The sequence below is a fragment of the Oxyura jamaicensis genome, chromosome Z, assembly GCF_011077185.1.
Source record: "Oxyura jamaicensis isolate SHBP4307 breed ruddy duck chromosome Z, BPBGC_Ojam_1.0, whole genome shotgun sequence".
Taxonomy (NCBI): domain Eukaryota; kingdom Metazoa; phylum Chordata; class Aves; order Anseriformes; family Anatidae; genus Oxyura; species Oxyura jamaicensis.
In genome coordinates, this window is record NC_048926.1 from 62,215,489 (window position 1) to 62,237,380 (window position 21,892).

Sequence of the window (21,892 nt, forward strand, 5' to 3'; positions counted from 1 at the left end):
AAGCACAGGAGGTTCCGACTCACTATGAGGGGGGATCTTCAGTACTGTGAGGGTGACGGAACTCTAGAACAGGCTGCCCAGAGAGGTAGTGGATTCTCCTTCTCTGGAGATATTCAAAACCCACCTGGATGCCATCCCGTGCAACATGCTCTAGGGGATCCTGCTTGGCAGGGGGGTTGGACTAGATGATCTTCAGAAGTCCCTTCCAACATTGCCCATTCTGTGATTTTTGAAGAGGTGGAGCCAGATTCTGACCAGCTTGCCCTGTCTAAAGCAATCAATTCTGAAACAAATCAGAATATTGATTATATAGCAAAGGACTGTGTATTTTGGTAAATATAGAAAGCACTGTATTGTGGATATAAAAATACAGTGATTTTTTTAATGTGTAGGTCAACGTTTCACGGGCAATGAGGCTGGATGTAAGAAATGAACATAGATCTTTCCTGGGAGTGTAGAAAACTAAGAGTTCACCCAATCTAATTATTTATGTAAACAAAAATTTGATTGTATATATAATTTTCTAAAGCCATCTTCTATTTTTTGTAATGAGCTGATGAATTCTAAGAAGGTTATTGGGAAATTTTTAACTTCTAGCATTGTGTAACATAACTGAAAACTGTTTTGTCAGAAATCATGATTAACACGCTCAGAAATCTGTCTGCAAGATGTATGCTGCACTAAGTAAAGGAAGTCAGACTTACCCATAATCTGTCTCTACTGGCTACATAAAAAGAAAGTTTACTCCCTAATGTTACCCCAGATTGTTGCACATTGTCCTTCCCTTGACTGTGGCTTCAAGATGCTAGGAAACATTTAGAAAGTAAGATCAGTCAGAGGGGCTATTACACTTGGTATGAAAAGCTGCCTTGGAAACAAGGAGAAAATAATGGGTTGAAATTGGCAGAAATTCTGTTACTTTGCTTGCTGTGACTTTGTGGGAAGGAGAACATACAGGGGGCTTTATGTTGCAGTGAAAAGTACTTGAATTTTAGCAACTTTATGATGTTTCATTCTTTCCTTCCATTTCAGATTTTAACTGTGACTAATTCTCTGGCAGAACTGCTTTTCTACTTTCAATATATTGTTTGTACTGGTAGACTATTTCATAATTAACTTCTGTGTGGGTTTTTGTTTTTATTTTGTTCTCAAGTATGTTAATCATATGGTATATGACAATTTTAAGCCACTTTTCTATGCAAAACCAAACTGTCCGTTCTGTATATGGTTCCCTGAGAAAATACACCCTAAGCCAAGGTAATGGGGGGGAAAAGAGAAAAAAGTAAAATGTGCATCAGACACTCTCATTGGAAGGGCAGCTTGTTGTCGTACTGGGTTTTCCTTTGTATGGCAACAAATATTCCTTATTTTGTTATTTTACATGTACTGCGTACGGCTTAATTTTCATAATTACACATAATAATAATCTTCTGAGTTTTATTTGCAATGAAAAGAAGAATTTATTTTTTCCCCTTATAGATGATTTTGTGTGTGATTGGTTTTTTAGTGAAAGGGGTTTAAGGAAAAAGCTGGCAACATTTCAGGTGAAAATGGTGCAGGTACTTAAAATATTTACTAATCTGACACCAATAAACACATTCTATGACCACAGCTAACACCTGGTCTCATTGTCTGCAATGTTGTAGTCAAACTTCATTAAGGCACAGATCAGTCTTGTAACATTTCCAGCCTTAGCAGTGGACAGCACAAAACCGTCACAACAGGCTGGGGATGCCATCACCCCCACAGTAATTTGTTCTTTGATCAGACCTTGGGGAGTAGGCAGTGATGCTCTTCAGTGTGCTGTGGTGGGTGAGAGCACAGCGTGAGGGCAGACTTTGGGCAGCTAGACAGATCCATGCCCCATGCAGCCCACAACCACTTCCACTGACCCTGCTGCCTGCCCTGAGTATGCCTTAGTTGTGATGTGGTGGGGGTTTTCATCTGGTAGATAACCAAAGTCAGACTAATGCAGAGAGGAAATAAAGTAACTGATATTTGCTAAAGGAAATAGCACAATTAAGCTCATTTGTACCATCCCCACCAGCTGGGACATGGGTCTGCTGGTGAGCCCAATATTGTGGGCCTATGGACAGGCAGAGCAGGGCTGTGGGAAGCTGGAGAATTGCCCTACTGTGGCCTCGCTGGGAAAGGAGCAGTGGCCTCTGACATGGACTTGCATGTGGTCCTAGGTCATGAAGAGGGAGACATCAAGTGAAAGTGACACCGTGGTGCACAGAGCAAAGGCTGGGCCCTGATGGGAAGAACTGGCTGTTCTCTTTACAGATAAATGTACTCTGACTTCAAACAGGACAGAAGGACAGGAGAAAAATGGGCCTAAGATGAGACCAAGCCTGTCTCTTTCTCAGGAAGTTGGGAGGGCCATGGTCCATTGTCCACTGTGTGCTACACAAGGATGGTAACCTATGAGCACAATCCTGTGATGCATTACCATGAGTATCAGAAGCTCTTCAGAGGGTGAATAACTAACTGTGAGGGCTCTTTTGATGCACACTGTGTACTGTTCCCACTTTGGGACCCTACTGTTTCAAATAAACACAGTGCAAGGTTTTGAGGATGAGGTTTCACATGGACCTGAGCCAGCCCAACAGCTTGCTGCCACCAGAGAGGGACGCCTGGCTTCCTCTTCCCCGCTGACTCCCTCTCTCCCTCCCTTCCTTCCTCCCTCCTTCCCACCAGCTGTGCGGTCTTCCTGTCTTGTGGGCTCTGGTACACGTCAGGCCCCTCAGTGAGCCAGGGAGCTCAGCACAACAAGCACTTCCCAGTTTGTTTGCTGAGACTGGTACAGGCTGGACCACAGGAACAAACATGCAGTGAGAAGAGCAGGATGGAGGAATGTCTCAGCTTTGGAGTGGGGTAGATAGACAGATGGACTGTTTCTTAGATCAATGTCTCTGCATTGTGAAATGTCAACCTGAATCTCCTTTTGTATGCATTTCATGCTGGTGTAATTTCATAGAAGCCTCTGGTAAGCAGAGTCTTGTGATAACACACACCCATGTGATAGGTGAGAGCTGATCCCTGCCCCTTGTAAGTAAATGGAGGCAATGGGGGAAGACTTTTTTGGGGAGAGAGATCCTTTATCACGGAGTGTAGCAATAGGACAAGGGGTAATAGTTTTAAACTAGAAGAGGGTAGGTTTAGATCAGACGGGAATAAATTCTTCACTCAGAGGGTGGTGAGGCACTGGCACAGGTTGACCAGAGAAGCTGTGGATGTCCCGAAGCTGTGGATGCCCCATTCCCATAACTGTTCAAGGCCAGGTTGTATGGTTCTTTGGGCAACCTGGTCTGGTGGGAGGTGTTTCTTCACATGGCAGGGGGGAGAATCTAGATGATCTTTAATGTGCCTCCCAACACGAGCCATTCTATGATTTAATGGTTCCATAAAACAGATGTCCAAGTGTTTCTGGAGCTCATGTCTCCAGTTTCCAGACAGCCCTAACATATTCCAGAGGAAGCAACTGGCAGTAAATGAATTATGCAGGTCACTGAGCAGTACAGCGCATCAATTTATGCAGAACTGGATTTTTGTGAGATTATATTATGATCACTGCATGCAGATTATAAGAGTTGCTGTAGTCTAAAGACTAATTCTAGACCAATTGTAGGTCTAAAACCAAACAATTGTCTATTTAGTTATGAAGAAATTAATAAATACTGATAAGTGCTATTTTTACAGTAGTCATTTTAGGGCTGTTGCATAACTACATGGTTATGGTCTGAGTAACTTTCCAAATTAAAAAAATATATATCTAGTAACTAAACAATTCCTGTTATTAGTGGCTTTGAGTGCCACAGGGAATTGGATCTTAAATGGGAAGCCATGGCTGAATGTCTGTCTTCCATGCTTTCCTCTTCTCCACCTGATTATCATTAGCACTCACCATGGAGAACCACAGTGTTTCTTACACCTATATCCACTCCTGCATTCCATAGTGCAATGTGACAATTAGTCCTGGACCACTCACTGTTGCACTAGAAAAAATCCCATGCCTTTCTGTTCTACTGCTTTACTTTGCTTTACTTTTTACACTAAACCAAGAGTAGCTTTTAATCAGTCTAGAGCAGACCAGTAGTTACAGCACTCAGAATAATCCTCTCCTTAGCCACTTCCAGGTCAAAGTTTCACCAATTTTGTTTTTTAATTTGGATATCAAATAACAAACCCTAATCTCTGGAGTAGTCCAGACTTCAGAGTCATTCCCAGCATCAGTCAACGGATGAGTGAAAGTCTGAGAATTCTATTCAGCTCAGGAAGCATATGTAATTATCACAGGCCTGGAATAAGCACATACATATTTAAACTGTTGCAATCTTCCATTAATTTCTTCTGTCTTGTCCTCTTTAAATGTCACTGAGGCAGGGGTTGCCTTCAGACATCCTGGGATTTATGTGTGTGTGGAGTGGGGGAAGCTGACATTAAAGAAAGAAAACAATGTACCCAGTGCCAAAAATTCTATTTCTGAGCAAAGATAGCATATGGCATGCATGAATTATTCTGCCTGAAGTCCCTGTGAAAGCTGCTGGATTCTGCAGCTGTAGGATGCCCTGCAACAGCATGACAACCTTGAAGGTTAAAGCCTAATTGCTTACCTGGTTTTGGCAGCAATGAAGGTAACTTTTTCAGTTACAGAGAGATTACAAGCACATCAAAATCACTTAATCCTTTGCAGCAGTTTATAGAAAGACATGTGGGCAACACCTGAACTTTGTAAATTCAGAAGGTGGTTCTAACTAAACAAAACACCATAATGGCATCAGAAGTCTGGGGAAGTCCTGTGCTAAGTGGTATGCTAAGTTTATTGAACTGAAAATAAGGACAAGGAACAGGCTGGTACAGTTAGGTCTTTTTCTTCAATAAAGCTTAACCATAAAGATCTCCAGAGCTGTTGCTATATTGATGGTATTTGAGTCAGATCAGTTTAAAAGATGTGTCTCACTCAGAAAAGCATTTGAAAGGTTTTTAACTTTAAACACATGAACACCTTCATTGTAGTCGGTGTAAACTGAATGTTTAGTACCAAGCAGATGTTTAGGTCCCAGGTTGAACCAGAGCTGATTTTCTCATTGCTTTTCAGTGGATGGCACAAAACAGTATTTTTTTTTTTTTAAGTTAACAAATCCCAACTGCAAGGTTCAGGTAACAAAAAATGAGAACTGCAGCTGCCAGTGATATAGTTTGTCTTAGTCCTAATAAACAGAAGACCATTGGCTCTTCAGTGCTTGCAATGAATATCTTAGCCACCTATTTTAATACAACAATTCTGAACATGACAGTTTGCCCAGAAGATAGGAAAAATCTTTGTAATTGATTATAATGAAAGGAAGATCTATACATATTCAGTTTATCAGATAGCAGCAGAATGCTACATTTCCTCTCAAATGTGAAACAAAAATGAAAAACTGCAGGAAAAAATACAGGAAGGGCTTCCAATGTCTGTGAAGGGATTTCTTGTCTTCTGGCTAGAAGCAGATCAGACAAATGTAATAGCTGGCAACAGAGAAGTAACAAGTGAGGATATCCACTATTCTACTATTTCACTATTTTTGTGAGTTTGTGAGTTTATGGGCTCTTCCCATTACACTGGAAACAGAGGATAATTTAACACAGGCTGCTATTGCTGCTTCATAAATCCAGCTCATGTGGTTAAAATATCTATCATGGTGTATATGGTAAAAACATCAAACAAATTTAGAAGATATCTTTATAGCTATTAGCTTTAAATGAGAAGGTTGACTCTAATGATTTCTGCAGCTGTATCATTTCTAAGAGATTTCTTCAGGAAAGAGGGCCTGATGAGAGAGGTCTAAGTCTGGGGATGGGAAAGCTAAAGACTGTTGTAAAGAAGGTAGGGGATCAAGAAAATGACTTCTGAAGTCCCAGATTCTTAGCCTCCCAAATGAAAATGTGGGTTGCCCTTAACTGCATAGTCTAAATTGTACTCAGAGGTATTTATTCCAAGTATGTGGGTGTTAGAAAGTAATGCAACTCCTTACCATATAAATAACAATGAGTAATTACTAGATGCTGATGTGACATGTGGAAATCAAGTCTAAGACTAACGAGTGATGTGGTAAAATGGCACAAATCTGCTGGGTGTATGTCAAAATGTTAAGCTAGAGAAGGGCAGCAGAAATAAAGTGAATAATAGAAGAACTTTTATCAAATGATCAGTGATCAATCCCAGCTGCTTTCCAGCTGGTTTCCTACCACTTTGCAATAATAGCACAGATTTAATTGTACAAAACTCTTTTTTTTTTTTTTTTTTTTTTTTTTTTTTTTTTAACAGTAGTACATATTCAGAATCTGATAGCACTTTAAGTAGTGGATTAGACCTTGTCTGAGGATCACATGTATTCTGGGCCCAAGAAACATCTCTGTCCTACTTTCTTGTTTCAAGAGGTGCAAGAATCAGTATTTTCATATTACTTAAAAAAATGAATCATATTGCCATTCTCAAAGACTTCTTACTCTGAAGGAAAATAGTTGTCTTCCAAAGTTCTGAAAACACATTCTTGCCAAGTAACTTAATAATGAACCAAGCTATATTTTCACAGAATTGACCAAATGGAAATACTCCAACCATTTAGAATTTTTATGCAAATCATTTTATAAAAATGTTAAAGGTAATTTCTTGCAAAAGACAAAGAAAACTAATGAGCAGGAGAGCTATGATTATTTCTCCTGTTTTGCATTCTGTTTACATTTACTATCATGTTCATTGCTTTCCTGCCCCACTTTCAGACTGCTTTGTCTTCCACTTGCTATATGTAACTCTTTAGAAATTGATCTTGTAATGGACAAGCGCAGGCAGAGAAACTTCTATTACACCTGCACGCAGGCTGGCTAAGTTGAAGCCAACTCTTTTGCAGAATCTGTACAGCTACATTAATGACCAAATATATGCTAAACTACCATGACCATAACACATACTCTGCCCCTAACCAAGCCAACTGAGCTACCCAGTTTCCAAACCAGCTGGCCGTGCTGGTAGCATGCTGGTTGGTAGCAGCTAGAATCTGTCTCCAACAAGGACTGCTTCTCAGATGATGCCATTTCTTAGGGACTTGTTTCTCTCACAGATACCTGTGTGAAGCTTCTCTAGCTTCCTGCTTAGGCTTTGGGTTCAGACCAAGAGTTTCTCAGCCATATTCACAAGTCTAGTAATGGGAATCTCCATGTTCTCAGCCCTTCTCATCACTTCCATGCCCACACTTGCCAAACTTCCCTCAGCAGCACAAGGCTGCATATGACTGAAATTGCAGACTAATTTAGTGCTCACTTACTAATATTTGCCTAGCCTTCCATCTCCTTCAGGAGCTTGAATGCCTCCATCCTTTTCAGATCTGCTAGCTACAGATGTTCCAATAGAGAGAGAGGCCTTTAAAAGGAGATAGTGGTTCACATTATTTTCTTTTCAAATGTAGCAAGTAGTGGCAGTGGTGTTCAGTTTTTATATAATAACTTTTTGGCCTCATAGTTCCTCCTCACCTCACAGTTCACCTTTGAGTTCTGTGGTGCCTCCTTATTGAGATATCTGTTTGAAGGTTTGTTTTTGGTAGTCCCCTTGTCTCAGTAACTCTGCCTTCTGGTAGAAGCAATTAGTATGGTTTCAAGCGAAGTGTGTACTCTTTGCCTTAATTCTACTTCCAAACAAGAGAGAGAACTCTTCTTTAGAGGGCCTATTGTATTTATATTAAGTGATTTCATCCAAACAAAATGTGTTAAAAAGAGAGAGAATATGAGCAAAGGGAAAGGAAGAGTCTGTATAATACATTTCATCTTCTTACTTGGGGTTCGGTATCCTATAATTCAGGATGAAGTTAATTCAACATGTCCAGAGCAACATTTGATCACAAGGCCTCCACAGAAGAATAGCCTGAAGGTCACACAAAGTCCATTTATCTTTTAATCACCTGCCTCCTTGCATCTAGCCCCTAGTATTTCAAAATTCTTCTTGTGCTTGGAAAAGTGCCCACACCAATCAAGATGATTGGCCTCCAGACTGTATTTCCACTGTTCCTTGGGGAAGGAATTAGATCACACTCTCTTGCCATAGACATCGAGTTACTACCTCTGCTGACCTCAGCTGTTGTCATGATCTGTGTAATAAAATCAAAGCAATTTGTACATGAGAGAGCTTTACAGTTAGACAGAGATTAAACATACCTTTAGCGATGTCTTCAAATTAAATTTTCAGATCATAACTCTGCAGCCTCAGGCCATTCCCTAGAAAACATACTAGGTCAAATTAAGTTTCTGAATACACTGTTCAGATTTTTATTTTTTTGGTAACATAAATATTAATTCTTTTATTTTTTATGACAATTGTAAGATGCCACAGCTTAAGCTTAAACTATGTTTCAGCACTACACATCAGCGTGGCACATTAAACATCAATTATCTGTACAAGAATATCAAGACAGTTTCACAGGTTTAACAAGTGGCAGACACAACAGAAACAGGAACAGTGAAGCACTGAATAAATAATCCATCACACGGAAATATCCCTTTATAACACAAGAAAATGGTGGGCAAATGAAGTAAATGTTTATTTCTGACATGAAATAATATCTAGAAACAATGTTTGGAGAAGCCACATGGCAAAGAGAAAGCAGTTCTGTAATCAAAGCAGCAGCCTGTAATGATAATAAACTGATGATAAAAATCTAGCCAGAACAGACTGTGCTTAGGCAGAATAAACCATGCTGTAAGGAAGAATGAAACTGGCAGCACAGTGCAGTAGAAAATGTCCAATGGCAAACAAAGACTAGAAGGAAGAATGAGAGACACCAAATGAAAAATTGGCTGTCACATTTGTTAGAAGTTGTATTTGCTTATGAAAGAAAAAAGGGAGATAAAATGAAACATCTGAGTTGTGTTTTAAAAGTCAGTATCTGTTATAGCACAGAAGACAAGAGCCACCTTATGTGCAATTCATACAGCTGCTCTTTAAAGCAAAACAACTGTTCATTTTCTCATTAACCTTATGCATAAAGAATCTTCATTAGGCTGTTAGAGAGACTGTTACTTTTATTGGCTTTGTATTAGCTTTGTGTTTACTCAAGAGAAACCAAAACTCTGTCCTGCCTAATCCTCCTGCCTATAGTATTCTCAAACTGAATTCCTACACAGCCATCACACTTTAAAGGCAGACAGTTTCAGTATGGAAGTGTAGGGATGTGTGTGATTCTTGGTGGACAATACAAATTGCAGTTCAGATAAATCTGGGATAACACACAAAGTTAGTCCATAGGACTGGAATGAAAACTCCAGTTTCAGCAACTGCAAAATAAAGAATTTTAGTGAAGATTTTTACTGGCCTAAAAATTGCTTCTTGGTGCCTCAACCAATCTGCTACTTCCCCCTCTCCCCCTCGTATTTGTTCTGAGGAAACACTTTTTTATTATTATTATTTATTTATTTATTTATTATCATTAGTGTGTGCGCTCTGTTTTATTTGACTGCACTTTTAGCATATGCAACCAGCCTTAACAGCTTTCTTGGTAGCAATTTTGAGGATCCTAAATATCTCCTTTTCTCAATTTAGCCTTTTCAAACACAAAACTGGCCTTTATGACTCATTTATTTTTTTCTGTCCTCATCATCTTGACCAAGATACTATTTAGTTCTGAGAGCTCTGCATCAACAGATCATTACATTTTGGGATATGTTGATTTGGTCCAGAACTGGTAGCAATGTTAATTTCTGCAAGTTCTCACCTTCAGCTATTGCTCTGACAGCCATAGTCTAGATACTATCTAAAGCAAAACAGTTCTTCATCAAGATGATATATAGAAAAGAACAGAAACCTTTATATAAAACCTTTATATAAAACCTTTATATAAACCTATATATAAAAAAGAACTGCAATCAGATACAGTAAGGAAACAGTCATTATAGATAATATTCAGGACAATTCTGTTTTATTGAAAGATTATGCAATGAACTATTATTTGTATTTATGACTGTTTTGTATGTATAAATATATAGTATGTGTAACTTCTTTGATTATGACTTCTCTTTTCTATTTTGCACCTCTTTCCAGTTGATGTCAGAACTGCAACTTGGTAAAATACAAAGTTATATCTTAAACTTTCTTGTCCTTTTTTATTGCCTGCTATAAGGAATTCAGTTCTGGTTCAACACATGGGAAGGTACTGCCATGTACCATGAAGGTACAGCAGTGTCAGTAACTGCATTTGCACTGTAGTATTTTGTAGCTGGGATGCTAGTCTCCTTACAATATAGGGATGTGTAACTCTAATTATGTTAATTTGCAAGTAGGAAGATCAAGCTCTCTAAGAAGGGAATATGGTACCCTTGGGGCTTTTCTACTTCCCTCTGTAGTCACGATTTCACATTAGGTACTTTCTAATGGATATTTACAACCCGATCCAAAAAGAACCACTATTTTTTCCTTCTTTGCAGCTACTTCAAAGACACGATGTTAAACAATAACAAAGAGCAATTATTTTTTAAAGAGGGGAAAAATAAAGCATTTTCTGTATAGTAGTACAGCACTCTGCAGGAACCAATGCCATTTCCCACTGATCTTTCATTGATTGTATTTAGGGCCCTCACACTGAACAGGCCCAGCATGCCAACCTTGTGATGCTTGTAATAACAGTAATTAATCAACATTTAGCATTTACATAGCTCTTGTCATCTGTAGATCTAAAAGTGTTTAAAAAAGGTGTAGGAGCAAGCATGTACAGTAGGGTAAACACAGAGGTTAGGTGAAAAAGAATATCTCCTGACCTCTACCTTTGGGCAGCTCTCTGTCTGGTTATTTCTATGCCACTGAATGCAAGAGTGACAAATACAGACCAGTGTTGCAAAAATCAAGTAGTTATGCAGAAGCTAGTGTTGATGCTGCTTTTGGGCTCTCCACTTTTGGAACAGATCTATATTGGTAGTACCCTATTGGAGTGGTTCAAAAGACAGCCAGTGAGGGGACTAACAATGAAATTCTGTGGATAATCACAGCAATCAGTGCTGTAATGCATTGTCTGACTGTCTTCTTTAGCACTGTTTGTACATCCTTCACTTCTGATATTGTTCAGTTGACATAGCTAAGCTTACCTGTCTCTATGGGTAATATCCAGCCTCCTAATAACAACAGGCTATGCTTTTTATATAATTCACTGTAATGATAATGGAAAAGTTTTTATTACTTCTTAAATGACTTCCCAGTCTTTCAGATTCCTTTGTAATAATAGTCCTTGGAGCTAAGTCAGTTTTTTCTGAAGGAAACTTGTTTCTACTGCTGGGTGGAAGAAAGCAACCAAATCATGAAAATGCCATCAAAAACTTCACCAATGGAAAAAATATTTTAGACTGTTAGAGAACATTCAGTATCTTACTCAAGTCTTACTCTGCACTGTAACCAAACGCAGAGAATTCTGAGGTTTTCATCCTAAAACATGACACAAGAAATTATGCTAAGTATATCTTACCAATTATTCACATAAAAAAAAGCATTGCTGAATTTCAGGATCTGTTTTCAAATATTTCATGAGCAACACATGAACTACAATTAGATGAATATATTATTCATTATGATTTTTTTGATTGTCTTAGTAAAGCAGTTAACTACACCTTTAAACTTAATAACAAAAATGAAATGATTTACTGACCTGGTTCTCTGTTACAACTAGTTATCTACAATGTTTCTTTATGGTTGACAGAAAATGACAACTCTGCAGTTCTTTGTCTTAGTCCTCATTTTTCTTGCTGAATTCACAGAAGAAATTAATATATCAATAATTATTTCCTGTTATGGTAAATGTAGATGACTTTCATAGCAAAAGGTTTTTCTTAATCAAACTTTCAAGTTTGGGAATTAGATGCATGCATGAAGCAAAACCAAAGGAAACTCTAAAGGAGCACTATAGCCTTTCATTGTGGCCATCGTGTGGCCATCGTATCAAACTTTCATGATCAGCAGCAAAAGTAGTAGTACCACTCTTCATCTTTGTAAACGCTGTCTTGCCTTCGATTAAATATACTCACAAAGTACTTCAAAGGCATTTCAGAACCCAGAGTGTAAAGTTCCCTAACATATGAGGACAGATTCTTAAGTCTGGCTTAACTAGTCTTCATCTGGGATTTAAGATAGGGAAACAAATCTAACAATTTTCATCGTATCTTGGAGAAAGCTGGACACTACTTTGGTCTGTCAGTTACTCACAGCATGATCTAATGGGAAAATTAGTTAAAGGTGCTCCAGAAATTTTCTAAACCTGTTTTTTCTATTCTGCATAGCACAGAGGCAAGAGGTCTTTTAAACCAACATTAACTTACCTGATGCTTTTAGCATACCATCTTTGTTTCAACACAGAATAGTGAAGAGGTAACTGATAAGAAAAAAAATAGAGAGAGAGAGGAAAAAATAACCAAAAAGTTGTATTTATGTTAGTTTGTTTATCACCTGTCCAGAAGGCAGTAAGAGCTTGTTTTCTTAGAACAACTTGTAAAATGCCAGGATCCATAAGAAGTCAAAACTTTTCCCTGCCCTGCCACAGACTCCTTCACAGGACTATGGATGATGGCACTGAAAGTTATTTCACTGAAGTGGGTGATATGCAAAAAACAGAGCTCATGTACAAAGTAGGGTAATTGAGGGTTTACTCTACTTGTTCCCCCACTTGGGGTTTTGTAAGAGATTTTATTGTTCTTTTCTTCATTAAGAGAAAAATAATTCATCATTTGTAACTGCAAGTCCATTTTGACACCTCTGTATTTGCTTACTGTTTCAGACACTGTGTATAGGAGACAGCTGGTGACAGGTAGAGTAGTACTAGCTTTGTGGACTGAAGAAAGAGTTTCACATTCTACAAAGAGAAACCACTGTTTAATATTCTGCTCCAGCGCTTAAACTGCTGTTAGCTACAGGGAGTCACTATTAACAGTTTTCACACTTGGAAGAAAGTGCTTTAGATTACAAAGATTTTATTTTTTTTTTCAGCTTTGCTACAGTTGGCACAAAATAATTATAGAGTTTCTATATTTCCACTTTTCTTTTGTTAAAATGAAAGAGAGAAGAACATTTATGAAAATGCATGATCCTGCTGAGCTACTTCTGAGAACATTGGGAGGAAGAGGGCAAGGTGTAATAGCTGCTGGAGTGGGCTGATATTCGTAAGTGGATAAAAGAAAGAAAAAGTTCATACCACAATTTCCAAAATAGTTTGCATGAAGATGAATACTTCTTTACAGTTACAGAAAATAAACAATATGTAAACTTCTGAAAATTTGCCTGTTACTAAAGCTGTTCAAATTAAAGTACTTTACACTTGCAAATGAAAATTTCTTTGTGTAATTTTGCATTCAACCTTCTAACGCTTCACTGCATTGTCCAACAATTAAACAATTAGTCTATTTATTCCGTTGACACTAATGAATAATTAAATCCAGGTAATCCAGCTTTTTTTTATTATTTCTTTTTCTTTTTCTTTTTTTTTCACACAGATGAGGACCTAAAAAACATATATAAGTGCTCATAATTGGAGGTGGTCTTACCTGGAGAAGATTTTTTTTTTTTTTTTTCCTGTTCCCCTTAGTTTTCTAACATAATATCATTCATTTTGATATTTCTTGAGCAAACTCATTAACCTAGGCATACTTACCTGCTTTTTGTAACAGTGAAATGAACAGCTGCATTTTAGGGAACAATGGAAGACAAAACTCAAAACTCAGGGCAGGCAAAACACTTAAGTGTTCAGATCTCTTGAGCCTGCAAAATAATGCAAGAAAACTTAATTGAAAATGTTCTTTGAAGCCTTTGGGATTTCAAATAAAATTAACTGGTTTATGTTTCAATTGAAGTTTGAGAATAAATTAAACTTTGCCCTTTTGTATTTTATACTAAGTATTTGTATTTCACATCTTGGTCAAAAATATCACCTTTTCATCTGAAAATTTGATAACATCTGTTTTGGTGGAATGGTGTCAATATAGTTATTGAAACCATGCACACAGTTGTTACAAAGTATAGATAGCAGATTTTTTAATTTAGGGTGAAATTAAAGCAAGAATCTTCTTCCTATTATTAGTCAAAGATGTATGAGAAGAAATTCTTCCATATGGTGGAAACCATTGTGACTCAAGGAAAAGCTAAGGAGTTGATGCCAAGACAAGATCTTGGATCCATGATATAAATAATATATTCTTTCAAGTGCTAAGCATGAGAAGAAATGTGATCAAATAACTGCCTCTTCAATTCATTCTTCAGGTTGATTTAAAGTAAAAACTTATTTAATTCTTAGTTATCTTTATTATTTATCATACCTCTATTACATGAATCTGAGAAAGGCCTACTTGTCAAAGCCATTGCAATATATTCTGCCCACACAGGCAATGTCTAATTAAATGGATGCCTTGTTGACCTATGGTCTTGGGTTTGTTTCACATGCAAAAGCATATTTAAAATATGATAGAACTTTTGGAGAGTGATGTGTAACTCTTCATGTATTTCAGCTTTGTACTGAATTTTATTAATTGATTCCATTTACACAAGCCTACATTCCCAAAGTCAAGTCAATATTCCCAGTATCGTCCTGTTCATTCGACAGAAATTTTCCTGCTGAAAGCCCTGGTCTGAAGGCCAGATATGACAAAATTAAGGCTTTAGTTTTAAATAACCCTAAAATTAATCCCATGTAGGTTCTTCTTACTAAGTGAGAATAGCTGATATGCATAAGCATGTCATGTGAAATACCAGCAATAATGGTTATTTGTATAAAGTATACTAGAGATATTTAATAGAAAACACATAGCAAAAACATTTGAGAAAGACTCTTACAAACAAATGTGCCATCTGTAATCTCTGCTTTTAGAATCAGGTTAGGTTTCCTACTTATCTGGGTTTGTGAGATGAGGCATACTGAAGGAAGTTAGCCAGCTGTCTGAATAAGAGGCATGAATAACCTGCCTCTAAGGACACCGTATGTTTCTCCTACACTGCTCACCTAATCAAATAAAATAAGTTCTGAATTCAGGTGAAAAAAAGAGGAAGTAGCAAGGACAAATATTTTGAAAATCTGCAAAAACATTCAGACTTGTCCAGGTTTTTGTTGTTGTTGTTGTTGTTTGTTTTTTTTATATTGACATAAAGTTCTGAATCTTCCAAAGTCATCTTAGTCTTGGCTACATCTATGAGGTCTACAGTTTTGCATAGGAGCATCCCTTACTAAACTCATGGTGAGTAGTTTGTCTGGGAACTGCAGATTTTGGACCAGACTGCTGTCAGAGTGGACAATAAGGTGTCATTGATGTATTCATGCCAGACTTAAGTCCTAGCTGAATTTAAAGTTGAAGTTAAAAAGTTGAATTTAAAGTAATTCAGCATCCGATCCTGATGATTTGTAGTCACCAAAGTCAAAGGATTAAAAGAAAGATTACAGAACTACTCAGTCCCATTTAAGGTATCCAGAGTAGCTTTTTAAATTGTAGCAAAAATAAAATATGCCTGTTGAGTCCTAGAGGAAACTGTAGATTACCTGAAAAGGAAGACTTGGAGTATGTGTTATACATGTCATTGTGCTTATTGGAGGATAAGGATACTCTCCCTGGGAGTGCCCAGGGAGAGTAAAAAGGAGAAAAGAATCTATTGATGGCTTTCTGGCATTTGGGGAACCAGAAAGGACATACATAAAGGAAAGAAAGATTTTTGTTGTGAAATGATGTAAATCTGAGACATTTCTAATAGAGATTAAAAAATTGAGTGACGTTCGGGCAGTTCTTCATGTTTATGAGCTATTTTATCTCTTTTATAAATATATATATCATTGTTTGTTTTATATCTTGTTGAAGTCTCATTTCCTCTTTTGTATGCAACTGTAGTCTACTGAATACAAATGAAACAGGAAATTACAAAAGGAAAATTAATATCCACATTCAGCTTCCAGTAGCATTACTCCCACTGCTTCTGTAACACCAAGACTGGCAAAGAATTAGAGAGGATTAATGATCCTTGCAGCTGCATCCCATTCAGTAAAGAACTGCTAACCGTGCAATACTGTGGTTTTGCACTTATTGCTTTTTTTACAATATTCCTTTAATATTCCATGTTTTCTCCCTTCCTATCCCCCAAATGGTGTTCAGCTTAAATATATGAGACAGTTGTTGAGGCCCATCCCTATTCTAGCAAGCATTGTTCTCCCCTCTACTGCAGATACTGTAAAACTGCTTGCAGAGTAAGAACTGGTTTCATGATTGTCATTACATGGTGAGATAGTCATCGTGTTTCAGCCTGGGCAGGGTGGTTTTTCACCTTTTTTTGGTGGGAATCTTTAAGTGAAATCTCATCGCAGTTTTTGCTTTCTGAGAAGGTATAAATCATGTCTCTATCTCAGGAAGCTTCAAGTCTCATTTGTATATTTTGTGCTAGAAAGAAAACTATGCAAAATGTGGAACTTGTCACAAGCAGGCTTTACTGTGGAGCACAACTGAGACCTGCAAATGAGCTTTGGTTCTGTGTTTCTCAATGCTGTAATGGTGAAAAATTAAGCATCTACCTTAAAGCACCCAATTTGAAATCTTCACATACCTTTACTGAACATATAAAGGATACCTAAATACTCTCAGACTGCAATTAGCACGATAAGAGAATTTCATATTTGAAAAAAAGGGTACAAGGTTTGAAAAATATGCTCGAAGTTAATGGACAAACTCAATGGACTGTCTTCATGCTTTTCCTTTTTAGTGAGGACAATGTGATTAGGAAATACTGACAGTCAAGAAGGAATATAGAATCATAACAACCTTATGAGATTTCTGAATATTTTGATACACTTTTATAAGAGATTCAAGTTCTTAATTAATGTATATATAAGCAATAAAAAATCCTCAGTTTTCCACATCACTGCAGGTAAGAAAGAGTACACAGTGAACTTGAACATTTTATCTGAAATATATTCAAGATTAACTGCATGGACAATATATATCTCTAGGTCTTGTACTGTTGTCAGACATAAATTCAGACTCTCCTGCAGATGATACCTGCAATGTACTAGAAGAATAATATTTAATAACCAGATTTCTACTTTATTATTATTATTATTATTTCCACAGTAACATGTATGAAAAATCACACACACTCTGCTAAACAGAAGAAAGATCTGAGTAGCCTTGTCTCCTGTCTCCATTACCAAGCATGTGGCCATTAGCAATTAAGGTAAATAAAAATGGCTGGAATTTGATCTTTCATTACAAAACCTCCATCTCCCCACACCTTCCTTTTAGATAGCTGTAGAGAGCAATAAGGTCTCCCCTGAGCCTCCTCTTCTCCAGACTAAACAACCTCAGTTTCCTCAGCTGCTCCTCACAGGACTTGTGTTCCAGGCCCTGCACCAGCTACGTAGCCCTTCTCTGGACACGCTCCAGGGCCTCGATGTCCTTCCTGCAGTGAGGGGCCCAAAGCTGCACACAGCACTTGAGGTGTGACCTCACCAGAGCTGAGTTCAGGGGGAAAATCACCTCCCTCCTCCTGCTAGCTACACTATTTCTAATACAGGCCAGGATGACACTGGCCTTCTGGGCACACTGCTGGCTCATGTTCAGGTGAGTATCAACCAGCACCCCTAGATCCTTTTCCTTTGCACCTCTTTCCAGCCACTCATTCCCAAGCCTGTAGTGTTGCATGGGGTTGTTGTGGTCACAGTGCAGGACCCACCACTTGGCCTTGTTGAATTTCATCCTATTGGCCTCTGCCTATTGACCCAACATGTCAAGGCCCCTCTGCAGGGCCTTCCTACCCTCCAGCATATCAGCACTTCCCCCTAGCTTGGTGTCATCTGCAAGCTTACTGAGGGTGCACTACATTCCCTCACCCAAATCACCAAGAAAGATGTTAAAAGGCATGGATACCAACACCGACCCCTGGGCAACACCATTCATGATGAGCTGGATTTAACTCAAAAAAAAAAGTTAAAGTTTATAATTCTGAAAAAAAAAACACCTTTCATGGAGATTTAAAGTCGAGTCGTGCTTTAGAAACGTTTTAAAATTTAATTCCCTTCAACATAGTTTAAATCTTTTATTTCCATTGGTGGATGTTTTTAATACTTATTTAAAGATATATTTTTTTTCAGAATTATAAACTTTAACTTTTTTTTTTATTTTAATTATTTTTGATTATCCAAAAAAGATATACTAACTTGGAATAAAAACTCTTAAGACATCTCAGATGGAAAATGTTTCTGACATTGATCATTTGTGTTAATGATCCATTTTTAATAGAAATATCTATCCATTGTCCCCATGTACTTGTTAATTTGACATTAAAAAAGCAAACAAACAAACAAAAGCACCAAGGACCCAGGAAAAAAGTAAATGAAGTCAGTGATACAAGATTTGTTGTGTTGCCACGAGGCCAAGGGAGGTGATCCTTGCCCTCAGCCCTGGTGAGGCCACACCTGGAGTCTTGTGCCCAGTTCTGGGCTCACCAGTACAAGAGGGACATGGAGCTACAGGAGCGAGTCCAGAGGAGGGTTACAAAGTTGATCAGAGGATTGCAGCACCTGTCATATGAGGACAGCCTGAGAGAGCTGGTATTGTTTAGCCTGGAAGAGAGAAGACTGAGGGGAGACCTTCTCGAAGTGTATAAATATCTGAGGGGAGGGTGTCAAGAGGATGGAGCTGGTCTCTTTTCAGTCATGCCCAATTACAGGACAAGTGTCAATGGGCACAAACTGAAGCACAGGATGTTTTGGCCCAAGATGACGGGGCTCTTCTTTACTGTGAGGGTGGCAGAGCACTAGAACAGGTTGCCCAGAGAGGTTGTGGTCTCCTCTGGAGATATTCAAAACCCACCCGGAAGCCATCCTGTGCAATGTGCTCTAGGTGATCCTGCTTGGCAGCAGGGTTGGAGTAGATGATCATCAGAGGTCCCTTCCAATCTCAGCCATTCTGTGATTCTGTCGCTTTTGGTGCATAACACATACATTTGAGACCTAGAAGCAGCTCAAGCTAGCACATGTCAAATTCTACTGCCAGATTCTGCTAAAAGTGATACTGGGACTTGGCAGGTAAATGTTGATGGAATAGGCTTCAGGATTGGTTTTGGTTTCTTGGTGTTTAAGGTCAGAAGAGGGAAAAGCAAATAAGGTACAGATATCTAAATAGGTTGAAAAAGTCATTCAGACTAAAGAAACCTTGATGTCAGAATTTATGCTCTTACTCTGATTTATTGTTATTGTCATTGCTATTGACATTGCTATTGATATTATTATTAATTATTTCAGTCCTTACTGAACTAGACCTCCAAGTGGTACTGAGTTTAGGGTCTCTGAGATATGATGAAAATGCAAACTATAGTAAAATAAATGTTCATTGGTACCTGGTGGAGGACAGAGTTCATTTTAAGGATTATAGGAGGAAAAAAAAAAAAAAATAGTAAAAATTGTGTGAATGAGTCAGAAAGAAGTTCTGTTGTGTTGGTGTCCATTAGCTCCTTCATCCCCATTGCAACTATAATCTGATGAAAATTCTTATCTGTACTTCTGGACCCCTCTGTTATCCTGGTCTAAATATGTCTCTAAGCAAAAGATGAAAACAAACTTTAAACCTGTTTCATGAAAGCTCTGTCCTAGCTATTCCTCAAAACATCCTTCTTCAGATGATACGTCATAAGCCTCATCTTATTTCCCTCTAAGATTTTTTTTAAACTCAGATTATTGCTGTGGTCAACAATGAAACAGAATCCTCATTTTATCCAGAAATACCTAAAAATGGCAGATGGCAAAAAAAAAGAGTATGTTAAAAGCGCATACAGGCTTTTTCATGTCACCTAACTAACTGTTAATCTTATGTAAGGTTATAAAGCTATGTAAGGTTATGCAAGGTTATAAAGCTAAAGTGACTTTGGAGTGGTTATGGCAGCCTGTACAATGTATGTTAGCAAACTACAGCTTTTGACTGCGTAAGAGTGTTTGGCAGACTTCTCAAGCCAACAAGGGTGAGGGAAAGCTTTTAAATTGCTAAAACGGCTTTTAAATTGCTTTTAAATTGCTAAAGCTTTTATTATATTTCCTTGGGTTCCTTGGGTTTTCTTGGGTGTCACAAAAATGACATTAGGGTTTTACTTCTTTAGCCACTTTGAAGATTTGCTTATAATATCAATGAACTCCATTAAAAAGTTAAATTCTTTCCTACATGGAGTACTTAATTTCTTTCTTACTCGGAGTACCTCAGTCATGAAAATATACCAACACTGCACCTTGATGGCAATTCCCATACTAACACAACACTCCACGTACCCTATACAGGTGGTGTTTGTGGTGTTTTTTTTGTGTTTTTTTTTTTTTTTTTTTTTTTTTTTTTTGTGCTCTTCACTCTATTCCTAATAACCAAGTCATTAGTCTCAGAGGAAAACAACATGGAACTGAACAAGAGCTGGGCAATCCAAACAGAAAAAGTAGCCAAAAAATCAATTTAACAGTATAAAATTATCCTTAAAGACAAAATATGCACAACTGTACATAAGTCAAAATAGGCTGACAGATGCACAATGCTACTCTTAATTTTATTATTTGGCAGCTGTGTTCAGTTGGAGTAACAGGCATTTTAATTTTATGAATGTAATTGGCATCATAGAGATGGGCTTGTGATATGAGTAAGTCTCACGCAGAAATCAGGAGATTAGACAGAGTTCAGTTTAATTATTGAAGTACCAAAATCCTTGTTAAAACTATACTAAATCTTGGCTTTATTAAAAGAGAGATAAAATATCAAATAAGTAACTTCTTACACAAATTAAAACACTTCTGAAATGCATTACTAGTACCACATACTATAATACTAATTTTCATACATCTACTAAGAATATTTCTTTGTAACAGATTATGAAAAATAAGTAAAACTTCTGACATGTTACCTGTTAGTAAGAAACCATGGTAAGATAGAAGCCCCATTGCTTGCTGTTCTGCTGAAACACTGGGAAAAAAATCAGTCTCAGAATGTTTACATTTTATAGTGTATTATAAAGAAAATAAAACAATATGCTTTTTAGAAGGTTTGAGTTACTCTGAGCATTCTAAATGTAATCAGAATTCTCAATAGGCCCTATTTCACACAACTAGTTTCCTAATCTACAGGAAAACTGGAATGTGTTTTCCTTTGGAGTGAGATCCATGCAGATACAACTACACTGAAGGTGTGTGTTATTGGTTATTGGTTACTAGGAAAGAAGTTCTAAACAAACCGTTGGATCAATGTGGCTCATTTCTAGGGCAGAGCAATCAGAGATAAAGGAGATAATTAGATCTGGGAGATATTTAAAGACATTTTCCTTAGGGCACAAGAGCTCTCAGTCCAATGTGCAAGAATTGGGCAGGGGAGGGAAGACACTACCTTGGCAAAGTCAAGAACTCTTAGCCAAACTAAAATACAAAACCAAAATGGATAGGCAGAGAAGGCAGGGATAAACATTCTGGGAACATTATAGGGGTATGGCCCAGAAGTGAAAGGAGGGGATCAGGAAATCCAAAGCACAGATGCAGCTAAACTTGTCTAAAGATGTAAAAAATAATCAGAAGGGTTTCTTCAAGTACACAGGACATCAAAGGATGATAAAAGAAACTGTACCCCTGCCCCTCCCCAATGAGCAAAACAGAAGACCTGGCTACAACCAACATGGAGAAGGCTGAGATACTAAACAAGTTTTTTTTTTGCCTCAGTCTTCACCAGCAATGTACCCATTTCTCAGAATCAGAAGGGACTGGGAGAATGAGGTAATGCACACTACAGGAGAAGATTAGGTTGAAGACCACCTAAGGAACCTGAATGTGCACAAGTCTACGGGGTCCGATGAAATGCATCTGAGGGTCCTGAGGGAAATGGTGGATAAAGTTGCTAAGCCAGTATA

General features: G+C 37.8%; 2 long non-coding RNA genes across 2 annotated transcripts in view; one reads left to right on the forward strand and one right to left on the reverse strand.

Moving 5' to 3' along the window:
* Positions 1–16,142, forward strand: LOC118156527. Its single transcript, XR_004746302.1, has 4 exons — positions 1–222; positions 3,196–3,199; positions 9,190–9,198; positions 16,132–16,142. It is a non-coding gene; the product is annotated as an uncharacterized LOC118156527 (long non-coding RNA).
* The window catches only part of LOC118156528, a 19,371-nt gene continuing 12,367 nt past the window's right edge, over positions 14,889–21,892 (reverse strand). The window contains exons 2-3 of the long non-coding RNA XR_004746303.1: positions 20,903–20,961; positions 14,889–14,996 (exon numbers count right to left, since the gene is read on the reverse strand). This is a non-coding gene — a long non-coding RNA (uncharacterized LOC118156528). The remainder of the gene's footprint in view (positions 14,997–20,902; positions 20,962–21,892) is intronic.